At 42.2% G+C, this 22,468-nt stretch overlaps 1 protein-coding gene across 1 annotated transcript in view; it reads right to left on the bottom strand.

The window, feature by feature from the left end:
• The window catches only part of ARHGAP28 (Rho GTPase activating protein 28), a 223,163-nt gene extending 206,072 nt beyond the window's left edge, over window positions 1-17,091 (bottom strand). Inside the window, exon 1 of the mRNA XM_039218727.1 lies at window positions 16,815-17,091. The gene's annotated coding sequence lies outside the window, so the exon portion shown is untranslated. The remainder of the gene's footprint in view (window positions 1-16,814) is intronic.
• Window positions 17,092-22,468: the final 5,377 nt, after the last annotated feature.

Raw genomic sequence — 22,468 nt, 5'->3', positions numbered from 1 at the left:
CTTAAGGGCTACTATAAGGAAAAGAAGGCAGTAATTACTTATTTTCCTTACAATTAAAAGTGTCTTTTAAGTGTGAATATAGCTGATCTTTGAACAACACAGGTTTGACTCGTGCGGTCCAATTATATGCAGAATTAAAAAAACAACTTTTTAATGTTTAGTTTTGAGAGAGACACACAGAACATGAGCAGGGGAGGGGCAGAGAAAGAAAGAGACACAGAATACCGAAGCAGGCTCCAGGCTCCGAGTTGTCAGCACAGAGCTCAACATGGGGCTCGAACTCACAAACCATGAGACCATGACCTGAGCTGAAGTTGGACACTTAACCGATTGAGCCACCCAGGCGCCCCTATACGCAGATTTTTTATAGCACAGTTCTGTAAATATATTTTCTCTTCCTTATGTTTTTCTAGCTTACTTCAATGTAAGAATAGAGTATGTAACACAAATGACATACAAAATTATGTGAAAAGTGACTGTTTATGTTACTGATAAAAGCCTTCCAGTCAACACTATGCTACTACTAGTTAAGTTTTAGAGGAGTCAAAAGTTATGTGCAGATTTTCAACTGTGCGGGGGATCGGACAAGGGGCAATGCCCCAACCCCTGTGTTGTTCAAGAGTCAACTGTATGTACACACTGCATTATTTGTGCCAATAATCAAGCTGACCCAAAATGTCTTACTTGTGCCTTTGGAATTATTTTTATAGGAGTTTGTAGAAGATTTATGTTTGTGATGTTTGAAAGAAAATGACAATTTTGGTGTTTTTTTTTTATTTTTTAAGAAATCAGTGTGTACTTTGAGAACCTGAGTATCTACATTTTAAACTGAGATCTGCAATCTACAAACTTCTGTTATCTGCTTAGATAACCTCCCTGTACTTCAGTTTCCCCATCTGTGAAATGAACACGATAATGGAATCTACTGCATAAGGTTGTTGTGATAATTAGATTAGTCAATGTGTATAAAGTATTTTAAAAAGTGCCTAGCACACAATAGAAGGCTTGCCATTATCATTACCACTGCTATTACTACTATAATCGCTGCTGCCACACAAAGGAGTCAACTCACTGACTTACAGATATTAAAAGTAAACTGTAAAGAGTTCTGACCTTAGATTTGTGCTGATGCATAAAAAGTGACTTACCAAAGATCACACAACTTGTAGTATTAGAACCCAAAACACATGTCCCTTTATGGTTCTTGTTAACCTACTGGCTTATTTCTGAGCTCTTTATTTATCTTCACTAGTTAGTCAGTTTTCAGGAGCAATGTGGTTCTTTTATGAAAAAGAATGATTTTATCTGAGTATACTCAGATGCTCTATAGATCTATTATTCAGTAATGGATAGCCACAGGTGCAATTTGGTAGCCACCAGCCACATGTGGCTACTGAGCATTTGATGTGTGACTAGGGTGAACTGCAATGTAACTATAAGTATAAAACACAAACCAGATTTAGAAGACTTCCTATGAATATAAAACATAAAATGCTCATTAATAATGTTTATGTCGGTTACAAGCTTAAATTGTAATATTGTGAATATTGTGGGTAAAGATGAATATGTTATTAAAATTAATTTCACCTGTTTCTTTTTACTTCGTATGGCTTCCAGAAAACTTAAACCTATATATGTGCAGGGCACCTGGGTGGCTCAGTTGGTTAAGCGTCCGGCTTCGGTTCAGGTCATAATCTCACGGTTCGTGGGTTCAAGCCCCGCGTCGGGCTCTGTGCTAACAGCTAGCTCAGAGCCTGGAGGCTGCTTCAGATCCTTTGTCTCCCTCTCTCTCTGACCGCCCCCCTGCTCACACTGTGTCTCCCTCTCTCAGAAATAAATAAAACATTTAAAAAAAAAAAACCTATATATGTGCCCCACATTTATGGTCTGCATTATATCTATACTGGACAATCCTGCTCCATACAAGAGTAATCTTTATGTCCAACTTTGAAAGCTGAAAATGATGCTTTAATAAAGCAAGAAGTGCTCTTTGCCTCAGTTAAAGGAACTAATAACTAACATCCACCTAGTCATCCAAGGTATAAGTCTAGGTGATATTGATGACTCCTCCCTCTTCCTCTACCCCACACACAATAATGGTCCAATCACTCTGAAATCTATCTCTCCATCTCTATTCCTTCTACCAGTGCCCTCCTTACCATTCCTTATTTGGACATTACAAGAATCCTCACGCCAGTCTACCTGGCCACCAGTCTTGGCTCCCAAAATCCATCTCCTACATTGTTGCCAAAATAATACGTATCTAAACACAAGTCGTATACAATGGCACTCTTCCGAGTAAGGTCCTTCCTTCCTTTGGTTCTTAGTACCAAGTTCAGTGGCACGGCACATCTCCCCTTGTCCCCATGGCTTTGATACTGCTTACTTGTCCAGCCTCATCTCAATCCCTTGCACATGCTACCTTTGAAGTGATATAAAGAAAATTCTTAATTATGCACATTTTGGGGGCACCTGGGTGGCTCAGTCGGTAAACATCCGACTCCTGATTTCAGCTCAGGTCATGATCTCAAGGTTTCTGAGATCAAGCCTTGCATATGCGCCTGCTTGGGATACTCTCTCTCTCTGCCCCTCCTCAGCAGACGTGCACACACATGCACACATGCTCTTTCTCAAAATAAATAAACATGTTTTTAAGATACGCACATTTTGTTAAGTATTAGGTTGTTGTGGGAGTATGGGGAATGGAGAGGAATGGAGAAGATGACCTGGGAAGGCTATGAAATAATCACATTTATAAACTCATTCATAAATTTTTTCAATGACATATAAAACATAGACTCAACATCCTACAAGGTGTCCTGGCCAATGTGTTAAAAACAAGAGTAGAAAACAATTTGTATGGTTTTATCTGACACATCTTAATATGATTCCTCTGGTTTCCTCAAAACTGTGACCTCCTGAAATGAAATCCTATATGAACAGAGTTCAGTGCCTGGGACATATTGTATATTTAATTCACAATCACTTTCTACCCCTGTGCTCACACATCTTGCCTCCACCAACCCTACCCCCCTCACCCTAAGTCTCTAGGTAGAAGCCCAGGTGGTGAAAACCAAACTTTTAAAAAATAATGGTTGGTTTACATAGGAAATCACTTTCAAGGGTTTTATCCATGTCACAGACCTGATTACCGAGGAGCTTAAATATGTTATTGCATGGAAAAGTCTTATTTGCTGAAAACAGTGAAGAGTGAAAAAGAGGAGCACAGGAGGCAGAGGGGGCAATAATTGGAAAAACAGGGAAAACATATCTCATGCCTCCTTCTTTTCTGACAAATTAAACAAACAAGAAAGAAATCATGTGAATGGCCAGGTTATCTCTATATTTCAAAAAGCATATACGCAAATGGAGATATGTTGGAGAATTTCATTTAGTATTAACATGACGCGTTCATCCTGATAAAAAATAATTTGCTTCTGGCTAACATTCTCAGTAACTACCCAGTCAATACTATCTTCACTCTCTGTAGTAAATTCTAAAAATTAGAAAGTAATTATATAATGACTGATTTACACACTTATGTAAACCAATAATTATGCAAACATCACTGGCACCTTGATGAAAGTTGCCATTTTCACATTGATAATGCTTAGATTTTTTTTTCCTTCAGAGATATAGAGTCCATTTTTTTAATTTTTAAGATGAAAACAATTTTTTAATAGTCATCACCCTTGTGATTCAGTAAGATCTGTACTCAGACTGATGGATTATTTGGAACACATAATAGTTACTTGCACAGTTACCAAAATGAAGATACATTTACACAATTGAGCTTCTCCTTTATCTGACAGCTGGTCAAAAACAAACACTCTCCTAGGCTCTGTTATTAAGCTGCTTATATTTGTAAAATCTGCAAATCTGAGAAATACTTAGAATCCATCTAATTATCCACCTTCAGACCCAGTTTAGGGACCCCACTCAATTCATCAAGAGGTTTTCCCTTTTGCTCTCAGATCTAATTCATCAGACTTTTATATAATTCTTGAATGGCCTTTAAACTTTCTGTAAGTTTCACCATCAAAATGACACCCCTGGCTAATTACCGCACTAAGAGGCTGATTTCCTCTGTCAAAATTCCCCACTTTGAGAGAGCTCTGGCACAGGGTGGTACTTGCATGTAACTGGATTAAGATTACCCACGTTTCTGGAAGATTTAGCTTTCAGGGCCCCCACTGGGCAAAGCAAGATGAGATCATTCTTACCTTGTTTCCACAAATCATGTTTTTCAATATAGAAGGTTAAGAGGATTTCAGTGTAAAATTTATACACTATTTCTGTAAAATAGTGGTAGTAGCCACACTAGAAGTTTTAACTCTCTGAGGATGCTAAAATAAAGCTGCAATGCTGTTGCTGAGATGTCCCCCTAGACTCTGCTGTGTTTCCAACACCACTTCTCCTCACCTGCTCTCCCATCCCAATCTTTCAATGCAGGGGGAGGCAAACCGTGCCACATGGCCCAAATCTGGACTGCCACCTGTTTTTTGTAAATAAAAGTCTATTAGAATACAGCCACGCTCCTTTGCTTACATATTATCTATGACAGCTTTCATGCTGAGTAACTAGGACAAAGATCATATGGTCTGCAAGCCGAAAATAATTACAATCTGGCCCTCAAAGACAATGTTTCCTAACCTTCGATCTAACAGGATCACTGAGTCCTCTCTTTCAGCCCTTTCTCCTCATAACATATATGTGGTGGATGACTGAGTCAAAGGAACTCTTCCACTTTTTCAAAAACAGCAAATACTTTCAGGCCACAAAATGCTCTCTTTGCTAGTAATATCCTCCTTTACCTTTGCTTTCTTGAGTTCCTACCCATCCCTTAAATTCAGCTCTCATGTCATTTCACTTGAGATTCTTTTCTTGACTAACCCATGAAATAAAATTTCATATCATTTCATTCTATTAACACATTTATCAGAATTTATCTCATTCTCTTTTTAAGTATATCTTTTGGGTCCTCAAGTACATCAATAAGTCCATTTGGAGAGACCTGATTTCTTTACTATATTAACTTACCATACAGACTCATGGTATCTATTTAGTCAAGTCAATTCTTAAGATCTGCTTTGACCTATTATTCCTCTAATAATAGCACTTTGATACAGAGATAGTACTGTATACAACTCTGTATTTCATTTTCCCCAATCCTCCTCCAATCCACCCCTGACATTCCCCAGATAGCCCAAAACACAGTGTCCAGTTTATGGGGGAAGACAAATTCCAAAGAGAGTCAGAGATTAAATGTAAAATACTAAACTACACCAGTACAGCTGACCCTTGAACAGCATGTACTTGAACTGCGTGGGTCCACTTATATGCAGATTTTGTTCAATAAGTATACTGTAGTACTAGAAATGTAAATATTTTATCACTTCCTTTTGATTTTCTAAATAAAGTTTTCTTTTCTCTGGCTTGCTTTATTATAAAAATACAATTTACAATACATAAAACATACAATATATGTGTTAATCAACTGCTTATGTCATCGGTAAGGCTTGCAGTCAATGGTAGGGTTTCAGTTACCTTTTTGGGCAAACGTCATATGCACATTTTTCACCATAGGGGGGACTGGCTGGCACCTCTAACCTCTGCATTTTTCAAGGATCAACTGTACTTCAAAAACCATGCATGAATGCCTTTATAATTTGATAGTGGTAAAAACCTTCCTAACTATAACTAAAAATTTGGAAGTAATAGTAGGAAACACCGATAAATTTGATTATATAAAATGTTAAAAACAGTTGGTTTTTTTTAATATAGGAAAGGTAACAGGAGTAAAGTAACAGGGAAAATGACAAACTGAGAAAAAATATTTGCCATTTTTTTCTATCACAGAAAAGGGATAATATTCTGAACATAAAAAGAGTTTCTATCAGAGAGAAAAAAGAAACCAACACTCTATTGAAAAATGATCTAAAGATATTAACAGATAAATCAGAAAGCAATGCAAATAGCTCTTAATTGTATAAGAAGATACTCAACCTTACTGATAATAAAAGAAATGAAAATTAAACTACGGTCAGGTATTTCTCACCTAATTAGATTGGCAACAATAGAAAAACTGAAATATGTTCATGAGACCTTGGGGAAACAAGCATTTACATACTGCTGATGGGAATTCAAAATGGTACATTAATGGAGGAGAATTTGACTACTTCTAGCAAAACAACACATGCATTTATTTTCTAAATGCAATTTGACATCTAACAATTTAATCAAAGATACACTGGCAAAAGGATGAAAAGACATATGTAGAAGGTTATTCTTTATACCACTTGTAACAGCATAAACACAGGAATAACCCAGGTCTTGATCTACAGGAGAATGGATGAGTCCATAGAAAACTATGAAGCTATAAAAAGGAAGGTGGAATAAAGCTACATTATTACTATGAAGAGATCCCCACCATCGATCATTCATTGGAAACAACTGAGTGTATATGGTATACGCCTGCTATTTTTCAGAAATAGTTTTTTTTAGTTTAAGGTTTATTTATTTCTGGAAGAAAGAGACAGAGTGAGAGTTGGGGAAGGGCAGAGAGAGAGGGAGACACAGAATTTGAAGCAGGCTCTAGGCTCTGAGCTGTCTACACAGAACCTGATGTGGGGCTCAAACCCACAAACCATGAGATCATGACGTGAGCTGAAGTCCGACGCTTAACCAGTTGAGCCACCCAGGCACCCAAGAAATAGTTGTTTTTATTGGTCCACCTCCTTACCACCTATACACACATACCAACAATAGCACAGAACTTCGTGAGAAGTACTGTCTGATGCCTCACTTCACTATGGGTCACAAAAGCAGAAGTGAAATATTTTCCTACTACTGCCCCTCATTCAGAGTTAGCCTAGTAATACTCAGAAACTTCACAGGCAACAGGGTCTGTAGTACTCAGCCCTTTCTTTTTTCTTTCTTTTTTTTTTTTTTTTACTTTTTCTTAATGTTTTTATTCATATTTGAGAGACATAGAGAGATAGTGTGTGAGCAGGGGAGGGGCAGAGAGAGAGAAGGAGGCACAGAATCCAAAGCTGGCTCCAGGCTCAACCCAGGAACTGTGAGATCATGACCTGAGACGAAGTCAGATGCTTAACCATTTAACTGACTGAGCCACCCAGGCGCCCCAGTACTCAGCCCTTTCTGACCTGACCTGGGGAATGTAAAGAACTTTTCAGACCAAATGGGTTTAGTTATTTTAATCTCCAGTTGACCAGGCCCAAAACAAGGTCAAGTTTTTCAAAATAAAGTTTCATTAAAGAAGAAACTGAGGCACAGAAGGATTAAATAAGTTGTCCAAAGTCACACAGCTGGTAAGTGGCAGCACTGGGATTTGCACTCAGGCTTGGCTATTTACTATACTCTGTCACCTCTCTATTCGACCCTCTCACATTTCAGCTATATTACAGTTCACTATACTGGCTCCCTTTTTCTCTACAGCCAAATGCCACATTTCAAACATATAAATAAGTATATGGCAATTTTTAAAGTATCTTTGAACATGTTCTTAAAATCCACATGAAAGTCTTCAGAGCAAGGGTCAAAGGGAAGTTAAGAATAATAAGTACATTGAGTTAAACATAAAATTCTTCCCAATGTTTCACAGATGGTTCCCTAACTGTCCATTTACTTAAAACAATATATGCAGAAAATGTTCTCAATCTGCTACAAATTATAATGGCAAAAACTCATTAGCTTAAAAAAGTCACAGGCTTACTGGCTTATATGAACATGTATCATTTTATTTGCCAAAAGCCCCCTCCCCTCAATACAGCATACAACCTGGCTCGCAGGAGACCGAAGAGTCCTGCTCCAAGTCAGAAAGGTGGAGACGTAAGCCCATTCCCAGGATATGCCCCTAGGAGACACATGTGAACAGCAGTGACTATGCCATGGCAGAAATTTTGTAAAATGTAACACGACTATCATCTGTACCTTTGAAGACAGATTATATTAGAGACAAAGTTATATTACTATATAATTCAAGCTCATGGTGGTCTATTTTACAATTAACTTTGAAAAAAATGGACAATGACATGAGGCCCCTGAGTGGCTCAGTCGGTTAAGCGCCTGACTTCGGCTCAGGTCACGATCTCATGGTTCATGGGTTCAAGCCCCACATTGGGCTCTATGTTGACAGCTCAGAGCCTGGAGCCTGCTTCGGATTCTGTGTCTCCCTCTCTCTCTGCCCCTCCCCTGCTCATGCTCTGTCTCTCTCTCAAAAAGAAACAAACATTTAAAAAAATTTTTTAAAGAAAAATGGACAATGACAAAGAGATAGTATCTTACACCTCTCCGTGGCTGACTGCACCTCTCCTCCTATCAAGTGAATTTTCTACCCCTGAAAGCTAGCACTGCCTACAAATAAAAATATATGGAAATTCACTTAAACTCAAGAGATTAGTGATACAGGTATTCTCATGCTAGAAGGCAGTATCTAATGAAAAAAGTCCTATTTATTTAGACACTATAGGAACAATGGAAGAGGCAGGCAAAATTCCTTAACCCATTAAGACAGATAACAGGATATCTCCAAGCCAAGTAAAAATTCTCTTGATTGTGGGAAATAAGAAAACAATTTTAAATTGTCTTAGATCTTACAGCAAAGGGGGGAATTTAAATTAGTAGGGAAAAAAATCCAGAGAGGGCTATAAAGAACCAATAATGTAATCAATCCGCCTGCTCTTAAGAGAAAGACATAGTGAAAATGTATTTCAGTGTAATATTCAGGAGGGCCTGGGGGAAAAACGACAGACACCAGGGAAGTAAAGACCATCACCTCGGGCCTACCTCCATTACCATCTCTGTAACAACAGCAACCGTGCAGGACACATTCCCTTCAATCATTCCAGCTGCAATTATTCTGTAGTCTTGTTCAGACACATTCATCTGTACGCATGTTGTGTTTGGGTCTGGAAATTGTCGTCGTCACATCTACTGGCACCTAGATCACAGACGCACCCCTGTTGTCGTCCCAGGTCCCCCCTCCTGACCAGCAGCTGGACACAAGTGACCTTCTGGCTCCCCTGCCATCCCCTCTTGTCCTCCCCCACACCCAAACCACACCAGCCGTAATGTGTTTTGACACTGTAACTGTACCTTCCTTCTCACAGTGACAGCCAGGATTCCCAACCTGACCCACCTCAGGCTTCCAGCCCTGAACTCCTCTCAAGGCTGTAAATCTAATCCCATCCCCCACCTCAACTGAGAGAACTTCATTTGCTTGGCTCTGTGCCCTAAACTCCCTAATAGTCCCCAGCTGTTTTCTGGCCACAAGTTCCCCTTTTTATAATCCTGAACAACAAAAGAACATATTTTAGGTACTTACCTACCCAGCTAACTTCAGTTTGTCCCTCTCTCTAAAAGGTTCTTTCACCGTGCAGTAAAGATGAGGAAAAAGCGAAGGAAAAATCAGTCGAATTCCTGAAATATTTATTAAGCATTCACTCCATATGTTCTATGTAAGGACGGTACTCTATACTAGCTGAGAGGGGACAGGACTGACACACCCCAAATGAATGACACACATCCCTCACTCTCAAACCCTTCGAACTAAATGAGTAGGGGACGGCGTGAAAACGTATGGGTGATTCTTACAGGAGATAATCTAGCTTCCTTGAGGAAAGAATTCCAGAGGGATAGGATAAACTATGCTTGCCTCTCTCTGTGACGAGCATCAAAGGAGAAGCGATCGCTTCTGACCAGAAGACTGGGAAAGTCTCACTAGTGGAAACAGCTCTGGGATCAGCCCTGGAAAGACAAGGAGGATTTCACTAGTTGACAATGGAAGAAAGTACAGGGAACGCTCTTGGTGCCCCTGCCTGTGTGTAGCCCCCTAAAATCTCACTACCCTCACTCACCATGCAGTGGGCAAGTATATTAGTTTGCTAGGCCTGCTATAACAAAGTCCCACAAACTGAGTGGCTTCCACAATACAAATCTGTTTTGGTTTTGGAGGCCAGAAGTCTTAGATCAAGGTTCCCAGCAGCGCTGGTTCCTTGCAAGGGTGGTGAGGGAGAATCTGATCATACCTCGTGCCTAGCTTCTAGTGGTCTGCTAGCCATCTTGTCATTCCTCGGCTTCTAGAAAGGTGATGACCCTGATCTCTGCCTTCATCTTCATGTGGTTTGCTCCCTGTGTGCATATCATTTTTCAAAGGTCCCCTTTTTATAAAGACACCAGTCATACTGGATGCAGGCCCACCCTAATGACCTCATCTGAACTTGATTACCTCTGTGAAGACCATTACCTCCAAATAAGGTCACAGTCTGAGGCACTGAGTGTTAGGAGTTCAATTTCTGAATTGGGAAGGGGGAAACAACTCAACCTGTAGTAGGAAGATACTAAAACTACATAGCAATAGGTGAATGTTATATTAATTATATTATGAACATGAAAATATAGTATGTGTATGTTCATTGATACAATTTATTTCTGAGTCATATAGTTGTATTAACACATTTATTATAAATGTTATAATATATAATATATATAATAACCTGAATCTTTACTGACCACTATGAGCTAAATTATTTTTTCAATATTACTTCATTTAGTCCTCACAAGATTCTATAAAAACATTCCTATTTAACGATAAGGAAACTGTTACTTAGAGAGTTTAATAAACTGCACGCAACCACAGGTTTGCAGGCAGCAAAGCTGAAACTTGCACCAAGGTCTCTGTATTTCTATCCTCGGAACTATAATCACTGCACTAAGTACGGTATTAACATGCACATATGTTTAGAAATGGGACAGCTGTAAGTAATAAAATGGATTCTTCTGGATGGTTTGCAAAAATTACTCTATATTTACATATTATGTAGCTACATCAGAAAGATTCCTCATAGCACAAAGGCATTTTCATATTTGCAGATTTTCATTCGGTGAAATATTGGTCTTTCTCAAATCCTTCACCTCAAATCCCATGGCACCTTGAAGAAACACCTCAAGTTTCATGTTTTCAGAGTCTCTATTTCTGAATAGACAAGAAGGACACATTTTATGCCTAACAGATTCCAAGTCAACAAATGACTTGTTTTCTTCCCGTGAGAAGTAAATGAACAAAGGGAACAGATAATATATTACTGTGCAAATAAGATCCAAATACAAATATTAGAGAACCCAGCTCCCAAACAAGTGATAAGAGGTTTAATAACATCTACTCTTACTGTAAGTCCCATTAAGAGGATACCAAATTTAAAAGGGAGGAAATAAAGCGAGGGTGTTTTCATCTTTCCGTTTGGGTAACAGGAGTTCTATTGAAAAGGAATCATAATGGTGATAATACTTTAGATTTTCATAGTGCTTTAGTATTTTCACAGTCTTCTCACGTATTTTATTTCATTTGACTCTAATTACACTGTTTGGTGGGCAAAATAAGGGCAATGACCTCCAATTTACAGATAAAGACATGGAGGCCCAGAGAGTTTAAGTGGCCTCCCAATGTGACCTAGCTAATGAACACTAAGAAACACACACACAGACAGACAGACACACACACAGACACACACACAGACAGACAGACACACACACACACACACACACATTCCATACCTTTAGAACCGTTTACTGTTAGCCCCTGGGAATGCTAGCCTTTGGGAATAGCACATAGCTCTGCAATGTCAAAACTAAAATGACTTATGAAGCTCTTCATCAAGAATCTGTTGCAAAAGATGCTGAATTATTTTTCGGGCAAAATGCTTATTAGCTGTTAATCAAAGTGCTCCTGAAAGATCACTGTGTGATTTCATTACTGCTACCAAGTATCACATGAAAACAATGAACTACAGAAAAAAAACACCACTAGACCATATCATTCATCCAAGGTACTAAAACAACATGAATTTATTCACTGACTCACTGAATGAGTTGAATATTGAGAAACTACCTTGTGTTAGACATTGGGTTACATACTAGGAATACAACGATGAGCCAAAACTGTGGCGCTTACTGTCTGGCATGTGTATTGTGAGTGTGTGTATGTGTGTGGGGGTGGGGGGCATAACTACATAATTATAAGCTGTGAGGTGTACCATGAGAGAAGACTGTGACAGGAAAAAAATCTTCCAAGCAGATAGAGTGCGATAAAGCAGGAAAGTCCTCTCTGAGGAAGCAATCTAAATGCTGAGATTCGAAGTCTGTGGATGAATTTAACAAGGACCTTTGGTTCTAGGGAGGGTGCTGCAAAGCAGAAGATATCAGGGGGAGGAAACAGAGTGTGCAATGGCCTCAAATGGGGAGGGCACATAACACACTTTAGACTATGGATGAATTGTCTAAAGCAGCCACCTCTACTTTCTTCTGTTTCTCTCTGTAACGCTCTTCATTCAGGTGTCCATCTCCACCACTCCACTCAAACTGTTCTTGAGGTCGACAATGACCACCATATTGTAAATCCAACAGGCACTTCTCTTTCACCTCAGTCAGTCAGTCTCTCACTGGCATTCAAAGTGCTAAGCATCCCCCTCCCCTCATGGAAAAACTGGAAATAATTTCTTGGCTCGCCTTCTATTTTCTTCGCTGTTCTTCTTTTGCCTCACCTTTAATATTGGAGTCCTAGGGTTTGATCTTAGGTCCTTTATTTTTCTGTATTTATATCTTTACAAGATGTCACCTAGTCACATGGCCTTAATCTCACTTAGGTTGGAACTCTCAAATACGTACCTCTAGACCTGATTTTCCACTGAGATTCAGACTCTTACGTGTAATTGCCTTCTCAACATCTCCACTTGAATATCAAATGTAGCTCTCAAAGTTAACATGGGCAAAAAATTCTCAATTCCTCAAATCTACTATCTTCTAGCCTTCTCCGTCTTAGTGAAAAACTCATCCCTCATTCTTCTCTTTCCTTTACTTCCATATAAATATATTTGCAAGATTTTATCTCTAAAATACATCCTATAATCATCCACTTCTCTCCACCTTCAATGCTATCACCCTAATCCAACTAACCAAGCATGGAGAAATTTACATATTCTGTACCTAGTCTCCCTGCTGTCATTCGTTCCCTCTTTACATCCAATTCCACATGGCAAACAGATGTTCCTTTTAAAATGCAATTTAGATCACTCCATTGCCCTGTATGAAATCCATCAAGGACTTTCCCTTTCCTGGAATAAGATCCAAACTCCTTAACCTAGCCTACAAGCCTTTTAAAATCTGGTCCAAACCCACTTCTTTGTCCTCATCTCCTGCATTCTTCTACCTGTGGCAGGTGGAATGTATGACTCCCAAGATAGCTACACCCTAATCCTTGGAATTTGTGAATATGTTACTTTATATAGCTAAGGGAGGTTGCAGATGAAATTAAGGTCGCTAATCAACTGACCTTAGAATGCAAAATTATTCTGGACTCTCTAGATAGTCCAGTAATCAGAGGGTTCTTAAAAAACAAAACAAGGAGACAGAAGAGTCAGAGAATAAGATGTGATGACAGAAACAAGGTCATCAACATAACACGATATCAGATTCAACCCACATTGCTTTGAAAGTAGAGGGTGAGGGCCATGAGCCGAGCAGTGTGAGCAAACTCTAGAAGCTGGGAAAAGCAAGGAAATACATGTTCGCTTCGCGCATTCCTTTAGAGAGGAATGCAGTCCTGCAGACACCTCGGGGTTTGCCCATCGCGACCCATTCATACTTCTGACTTGCAGAACTGTAAAACAGTAAATCCGTGTTGTTGTTTCTTCAAGTCACTATGGGGGCACCTGGCAGTCGGTTAAGCATCCGATGTTGGCTCAGGTCATGATCTCATGGTTCGTGGGTTCGAGCCCCGTGTCAGGCTCTGTGCTGACAGCTAGCTAAGAGCCTGGTGCCTGTTTCAGATTCTGTATCTCCCTCTCTCTCTGACCCTCCCCTGCTCCTGCTGTCTCTCTCTCTCAGAAAAAAAAAAAAAATTCAAGCCACTATGGTTAATTCGTTGCAGCAGTAATAGAAAACTAACATGCTAGCTTACCGTGGACCAGCCACACTGGTCTATTTCATAAACAAACTTGTTTCTGCTTCAGAGCTTTTATCTTTGTTATCATCACTCCTTGGAATGTTCTGTTCCTGTATATTCACTAGACTGACCTGGCTTCTTGCCATTCTGAGCTCAGCTTCACAGAGAAGTCTTCCCTGCCCGCCCAGTTCCAGGTAGCCTGTCGTCACTGTCTATGACATTATGTTTTATTTCTCGGTAGAACTTTTGCCCTCTGAAATTATCTTTGACATTCATTGGTAGGGTTGCGTGTACCCTAACTCCCTACTCTAGAGTATGACTTCCAGGATATCCCTGACTTTGTTCACCACTGTATCCTCAATATTTGGCACAAATTGTATGCTCAATCATGAATGTTGATTGCTGAATGAATAAAACCTACTATGGGTGATATATAAAAAGTGATATAGAGACGAGGTGGGAGAAGAGGCTGGCAAAGTAGACAGGGGGCAGATCATACGGTATCTTAGAGTCCTTGTTAAGAACTTTCAGCTTCAGCCTAAAAACGCAGAGCAGCCACAGAAAAACTGCTAACAGGGAAGCAATGTGTTCGTACTTCTGATTTTAAGAGATGTGGAGACAGATTAGGGAAGGGCAGTGATATATGTGGATGTTAGGAGAATAAATAAGAAAGATGCTTTGGGGCAGTCCAGGCAAAAAGAAAAATATGATGGTAAACTCAGACTTTCAGTAATAGCAGTAAAAAAGCTAATGTACTAGAGAGATCATTTGAGGTTACAATGAATTAAGACTACATGATAGATTGAGATAGACGAAGTCCAATGAGTAGATTTCAAGAATGACTTCCAGATTTATATTCTAAGCAACTTAGGAGAATATGATGTCGATTTCTGAGAGGGAAAAACTGTAGAAGCAGCAGGCCAGCACGCATACATCGAGGATAAAGATTGTTAGTTCAATTTCAGCTTTGTTAAGTATGAGTTGTCCTCAAGACATAAACTTGGAGACATCATGCAGGCAGCTAAATTTTGAGCCAGGAACTCCAGTCAGAAGTGGTGGTGGTGGATAATGTGCTCTGATGATAAAAACACATGGGATTAGGTGAAATCATCTAAGGAAGCAGCATCAAGAGAGAGGACTGGGGGACACTGCAGGGTCACCTGTACTGAGAAGCCTTACCAATGGTCCTCACTGCACCAGGAAGCTATCCATCGCCCAGCAGGAAAGATGACTGCTTGTACTTTGCGAATTTGTTCAGCCCATTTAAATTACCAGGGATGGAATTCCCTGTCTTCCACTCTCCTCTACACATTTAGGTAGAGGAGGGGCCAGCAAAGGCAATGTTGGAAAAGAGCAGTTAAGGAGATTGAGGGAAACCAGAATTTCATTTCATAGAATCTATGATAACGCCTCCAAAAAAAAGAATACACAAGAAAATAGGAATTTTCTTGGAAAATGTGGGCTATATGGCTCTTCCCTTGTCAGAGCATTCTGAAAGTAAAGCCTCTCTTGTCGCATGCTAAATGCTTCTTGCACTGAATGAAAATGTAGGAGCCATGAATCTCAAAGAAACCTAATTCTTGATGCAATTAGTTTTTCTTTAACAATCCTATCAAAATATGAGGGGCACCTGGGTGGCTCAGTGGGTTGAGCAACTGACTCTTGTTTGCACTCAGGTCATGATCTCACAGTTCATGGGTTTGAGCCCTGCATCATGCTCTGGGCTGATGGTGCAGAGCCCGCCTGGGATTCTCTGTCTCCCTCTCTCTCTTTGCCCTTTCCTCCTTCCCTCTCTCTCTCTCAAAATAAATAAAGGAAAACTTCAAATAATACCAAGACGTTATTTATCTTTTTCAATCTCATTCTCTCTGGAGTGTACGGCGAAGTTTTCCAGAGACTACATGACATGAGCTTTCACAACAGACTGAATGTTAAAGGAAATAGAATATATTAAAGAGATAAGCAAAAATGTAAAATAGTGGCCCCTCTTTGTTTGGTAAATAGTTATTTTTCATAAACATATTCACATGTAAGAAGCTCATGGGGCACCCCAGGGGGTCATGTTGGTTGTCAGTTGGATGGCGGTCTCTTGTTTTCTGCTCAGGTCATGATCTCTTGGTCGCCAGAATGGAGTTCCACGGTGGGACTGAGCTCAGAGGCAGGCTCTGGGTTTTTAGCTTGGAGCCTACTTGGAATTCTCTCTCTTTCTTTCTCTCTCTCCTCCTCTCCCACGTGTGCTCTCTCCCTCTCAAAATAAATAAATTACCTTATAAAACATGTAAAGGGTTCATCACTGAGTTTTAAATAAACTGAAATTTTAAATTTTCCCTGTTTTAATGTCGGACAGTACATACTAACCGGTAAAACCCATTGGAAAAGAAGCTCTTTGGTCCTCAGTAATGTTAACGGTGTGAAGAGGCTCTGGGACCAAACTCTGAGCAGCACTGTCCTCAAAGGCCACAATAAGGGTTCGGAAACCTGGGACAAAGGACAGCAAGTTCCCCATTCCCTCCCTCTAGTTAGCAAAGACTCAGCAGGGGCTGGAACCTCAGGATGCTCTTCTCCCAGAAGCCCCAGCCTCCGCCTGGGTTTCACCATGGACGCCCAGCCTCCCCCGAAGCTCCCCCCCCCCCCAGCATTTTCCCCCCGCCCTCCCCTCCCAACCCCGCTCCCGGGAGCCCGGCTCGCCCCTCACACCCCCGGCCGCGGCCCCGCCGGGGTCTCCGCACCCAGGTACTGCCGGACCCCGAATGGTCCTCGGCGGGAACGGTACCCACGGCGGGCACCACGGCGGGCGTCTGGCCCCGCCGGCGGCCTGGGTAGCACCGCCCCCCGGACCCGTCAGCCTGCTCACCGGGTCCCGGGTCTCAGGAGTCACACGATCTGCGCGGACGCGACGGCAGCGACCACGCCACGGCCCGTCGTGCGCCGGTCCCCAGGGTCGGCCTCCTCGGACTCTTGAAGGAATATGCGGCCCCGCGGGGTTCGGCAGATGCGCGGTGCTCTCGGCTCGTTCCCTCTCTTCCAGCGCACAGAGCGGGGAAACACGGGGCAGAGTCCTTCAGAGACATGCCATTGGGGCCACCGTGGTGAGGCGAGGAGCGGGAGGAGTTCCAGGCCCAGGAATACGACGCCCCAGGAGTAGGACGCGCAAAGCTTCAGCCCACGCGCCGGAGGGCGAACCGGGGACTCGGAGTCTGCGCAGTAGAGGCGGCGTAGGCTCTGTCTCCGCGCCGCACTCCACGTGTCGGCGGCGTGGGGGCGGGGCACCTTCAGGCGGGGGCGGGGCCAGCAAACAGTTCTAGCTAGCACAGATAAGTTCCATAGGTTTTGTTTTTTGTTTCTGGAGTGTGGGAATATATTTTAAGAATTAAAAAAGAATACTCTAAGGAGCAGAGTATGGCATGTATACGATAGTTGTAAAGAGAATAGAGCCAAACTACCCTGGCAAAACAGGATTGTATATGCGGTGTTAGAGGAGCAGATCAAAGTTAATGCTTAGTTCAGCTTCTGTCAAGCAAGCCCTGGGAATAGCTTGAGGCCACCTGGTGTCCACTATCTGTCAGCGTCTGAGTGAGACGCTTCTCCTGTCCTGAGAAAGCACAAAGCAGTGGATGATCCACAAGGAAAGATTCCTGCCTGCACTTAGAGGCTTGCCTCAGCCCCTGAACCAGCAAGGGTGAAACAGTGAATACCCCAGTGCCCCTGGTAGTGCGAAAACAGAAAGTCCCTACGGCCTTGACATGGTTGGGAGTTAAAAGACCCAGCTCAAGATTTATATCCCTCTCCATTCCCCGACCCAAACTGGAACAGTGATGAAGCCCCCTCCTTCTTAGGGAAAGGGGCTTGAATCCAGAAGGTCATGACTGAGAAGACTTACTAACAGGCCAAGGAAAGACCCTTAAGTTCAAAGGAGCTAGTCAGAGCAGGGCTGAGCAGAAGACTCTGGGAATTTGAATTTCAAAGGCAGTCAAAAACTTCAATAACTCTCCGAGCAAAGGGGGCTATGTCTCACAAACTCTAAACAATTCTGCTATATCAGCATCTTCGTCTCCACTCTTGGCACTCACTAGTAGATACCATAGATATAGACATAGATATAGACAGATATAGATATAGATATAGATATAGATATAGATATAGATATNATGAGCACTGTCCTGCGACTCCTGGGCCACTGGGCAGCGGGCAGCTGTGCCCTCCGGGGCGGATGGCTCGCCCACTTGCCCCAGCCACTCGCCCGCACACACCATTGCTACCGCGAGCACCGCGGCTCCTGCAGGGTGTGAGCTGTCCGCACTCGGCCAAGGAAGCAGCTGCGCTTCGGTGCGGGTTTCACCACGGACGCCCAGCCTCCCATGAAGCCCTCCCCTCCCAACCCCGCTCCCGGGAGCCCGGCTCGCCCCTCACACCCCCGGCCGCGGCCCCGCCGGGGTCTCCGCACCCAGGTACTGCCGGACCCCGAATGGTCCTCGGCGGGAACGGTACCCACGGCGGGCACCACGGCGGGCGTCTGGCCCCGCCGGCGGCCTGGGTAGCACCGCCCCCCGGACCCGTCAGCCTGCTCACCGGGTCCCGGGTCTCAGGAGTCACACGATCTGCGCGGACGCGACGGCAGCGACCACGCCACGGCCCGTCGTGCGCCGGTCCCCAGGGTCGGCCTCCTCGGACTCTTGAAGGAATATGCGGCCCCGCGGGGTTCGGCAGATGCGCGGTGCTCTCGGCTCGTTCCCTCTCTTCCAGCGCACAGAGCGGGGAAACACGGGGCAGAGTCCTTCAGAGACATGCCATTGGGGCCACCGTGGTGAGGCGAGGAGCGGGAGGAGTTCCAGGCCCAGGAATACGACGCCCCAGGAGTAGGACGCGCAAAGCTTCAGCCCACGCGCCGGAGGGCGAACCGGGGACTCGGAGTCTGCGCAGTAGAGGCGGCGTAGGCTCTGTCTCCGCGCCGCACTCCACGTGTCGGCGGCGTGGGGGCGGGGCACCTTCAGGCGGGGGCGGGGCCAGCAAACAGTTCTAGCTAGCACAGATAAGTTCCATAGGTTTTGTTTTTTGTTTCTGGAGTGTGGGAATATATTTTAAGAATTAAAAAAGAATACTCTAAGGAGCAGAGTATGGCATGTATACGATAGTTGTAAAGAGAATAGAGCCAAACTACCCTGGCAAAACAGGATTGTATATGCGGTGTTAGAGGAGCAGATCAAAGTTAATGCTTAGTTCAGCTTCTGTCAAGCAAGCCCTGGGAATAGCTTGAGGCCACCTGGTGTCCACTATCTGTCAGCGTCTGAGTGAGACGCTTCTCCTGTCCTGAGAAAGCACAAAGCAGTGGATGATCCACAAGGAAAGATTCCTGCCTGCACTTAGAGGCTTGCCTCAGCCCCTGAACCAGCAAGGGTGAAACAGTGAATACCCCAGTGCCCCTGGTAGTGCGAAAACAGAAAGTCCCTACGGCCTTGACATGGTTGGGAGTTAAAAGACCCAGCTCAAGATTTATATCCCTCTCCATTCCCCGACCCAAACTGGAACAGTGATGAAGCCCCCTCCTTCTTAGGGAAAGGGGCTTGAATCCAGAAGGTCATGACTGAGAAGACTTACTAACAGGCCAAGGAAAGACCCTTAAGTTCAAAGGAGCTAGTCAGAGCAGGGCTGAGCAGAAGACTCTGGGAATTTGAATTTCAAAGGCAGTCAAAAACTTCAATAACTCTCCGAGCAAAGGGGGCTATGTCTCACAAACTCTAAACAATTCTGCTATATCAGCATCTTCGTCTCCACTCTTGGCACTCACTAGTAGATACCATAGATATAGACATAGATATAGACAGATATAGATATAGATATAGATATAGATATAGATATAGATATAGATATCTGGATATCCTGATGAGAAAAGAAGTCTTTCTTCTTGGAAGTTGGCTTTCCAATGTCCTGTCTAGATTGTCTAACCATTATCTTTTTTTACATAACTTTTGATATGTAAAAGTGGCCTCAGGAAGCCACCCTAACTAAAATCAGAAGAACTATTAGCATATTAACAAATTATAGTTCTGATCCTTCTATTGTTAAGTCTAATGATTTTCACCGTAAACAGGGTTTTTGGATAGATGCTGTTCTATATACATTAAAATGCAGTAACCTACTGAACTTCTAAATCTAAATAAAGATTTAGAAGCAAGGGTCACCCTAGAGATTCCAATCTTCATGTACCAAATTTTCATGGTCACTTGTGCTAATCAATGCACGATGTCTTGCATTAAACAAAGTATTACCTGTTTCAAATGATAACCTTCACAATTAAAATGCAAATCCCAGTTTGAAATTCCTGGGCCGGCTATTGAAAATAGCTGTAGGTATATATGTAAGATCAAGGTACATTACAGTACACATAGTTTTAATGCACAGGAAAATGTGACAAAAATGGCATAAGAAATCTCTAAAGTACATTCCTGGATGTCATAAAAGCATTTGGCAGTCATTAGAATTGCATCCTGGCAACTTTTCAGAAGTTTGACAACTCTCAAAAGTTTACCAATACACATGAAAAATTGAGTGAAGTCAGACTGTGTTATGTTCAGTCCTGTTCAACTTTTCCTTTGCTGGTGCGTTTGAGAATGCAATTAGGGACTTACAAAGCTATGTCACAGTATATAGCTTGACACCTGGGAGACTCTTTCACCTTACCAGATTATAAATGTTATCAGTTATCATTGACAATGACAAAGAAATTGTGGGATGTAGATGGATGGCTGCATTCTTAAAGCACAGAAGCTGCAACAGCAAGCAATTTATCACTCACTGCTTTGCGGAGTCAGCACAGCATTGGGGGCTGACAGAGAGCCTTGAGGAGCCTGAGATCCAATACGGGTTTACACAAGGGAAATACAGCGCCAAGTCCATGAGGTTTCTTAAAAAAAATGAGAACTGTCACTGAGCTCTGCCTCTTAGGTTAAACATTATCTGGTAATGATTGATGCAGAAGGAGAGAACTGGTTTGAAAGGGGGTGATGAAGATGTGCACCGGAAGAAAAAGCAGCATTCTTATCATTTAGAGATTGACAAAATATGACAATCACATGGCTTCCAGAAAGAAACTTAAGGTGAGTGGCATAATGGTTAGGTATCAGGACCCAGGAGACAAACTGCCTGAGTTCGGATCCTGGCTTTGTCACATCCTAACTTTATGAATTGGGTAAGTGATTTTCAACCTATTTAATGGGGATGATAATGATAGCATCATAAAGAACTAAATAAGAAGCTGTATGTAAAGCACTCAGCACAGTGCCTGGTACACAATACATGCTCTAGAAGGTACTGGGCATGGAGTGACAGGACAAGTCCACCAGGAGTGAAGTTCTAGACTTAGCCCAAGTACAAGTAATGAACTATGCTCATCTCAGCCCATGATGGGCCAGATGTGAAAGGCACATAGTCACAACACACACTGCTGTTGTAATGAAAGCGGAAGTGAAGGGGTCACCAACAGGGGAGTGTTACAGGCTCCCAGAAGATTCACTCCAACACAGACTCACACAAAAATCCAAGGTACAGGTGATTGTAGGTTCTTTGGGCTCTGTGAGGGAAAGATTGTTGGCTTTACATGATTGTTGCAGCCTCAACCACCCAGATTTCTGAAGGCAGAGTGTACAGAACCTAGGACAGGGTCACTAAACTGGTCTTTGCTGTCTTCTAGCTCATCTGACGTTAGGCGTGTCATTGAACCTCTCAGGTTCTTCACTCAATAAATGCAGGTGATGGAATTTTGACTACTTGCTTAATACATTTTGTTAAGAATAAAGAGAATAATTTACAAGCATTTTGAGGAGGTGAGTTTAAGAGATACAGGAAAAGAATATAATTCTAGAGGTATTATGAGATCAATAAACATTCTTTGAATTGAATTGAATATTTCACTGAAGTTATAGCTGATAGATATGTATCACATGCGCATACGTGAGCAGAATATACACATAGTTATACAATCAGAGCTATGTATTTAGAAGCAGGTGTCCTGGGGTCCAGTCCCAGCTCTGTGACTTTAAGTCAGTTCAGCCTTCTTCTCTTTAGTTTCCTTAGCTAAAGAACAAAGAGCATAAAATCCTACCTCACGACATTATTTTTGGAAAATCAAGTGGACATGAATGAACAGTTTATGATTTCCTCTAAAATTTACAATGTTCGAAATTAGTATCAATAGGCTATTTTAAAATGTTTAATTGTAGTAAAATACACATAACCTAAAATTCACCATCTTAACCATTTCTAAATGTAGGTGTCTGTAGAGTCAAATATGTTTATACTATTGTACAACCAATCACTAGAACGTTTTCATCTTGCAAAACTGAAATCCTGTACCTGTAAGATAACAACAGCCACGCTTCCTCAGATCTCAGCTCCTGGCAACCACCCTTCCCCTTTCTGTTTCTATGAATGTGACTACTGTAGATCCCTCATGTCATGACCTGCTTACATCACTTAGTGTAATGTCCTCAAGGTTTATCATGTTTTAGTATT

This window comes from Hyaena hyaena, unplaced genomic scaffold (assembly GCF_003009895.1).
Source record: "Hyaena hyaena isolate Hyena2069 unplaced genomic scaffold, ASM300989v1 scaffold_777, whole genome shotgun sequence".
NCBI classification, from domain to species: Eukaryota; Metazoa; Chordata; class Mammalia; order Carnivora; family Hyaenidae; genus Hyaena; species Hyaena hyaena.
This window is presented reverse-complemented; position numbering and strand designations above follow the sequence as displayed.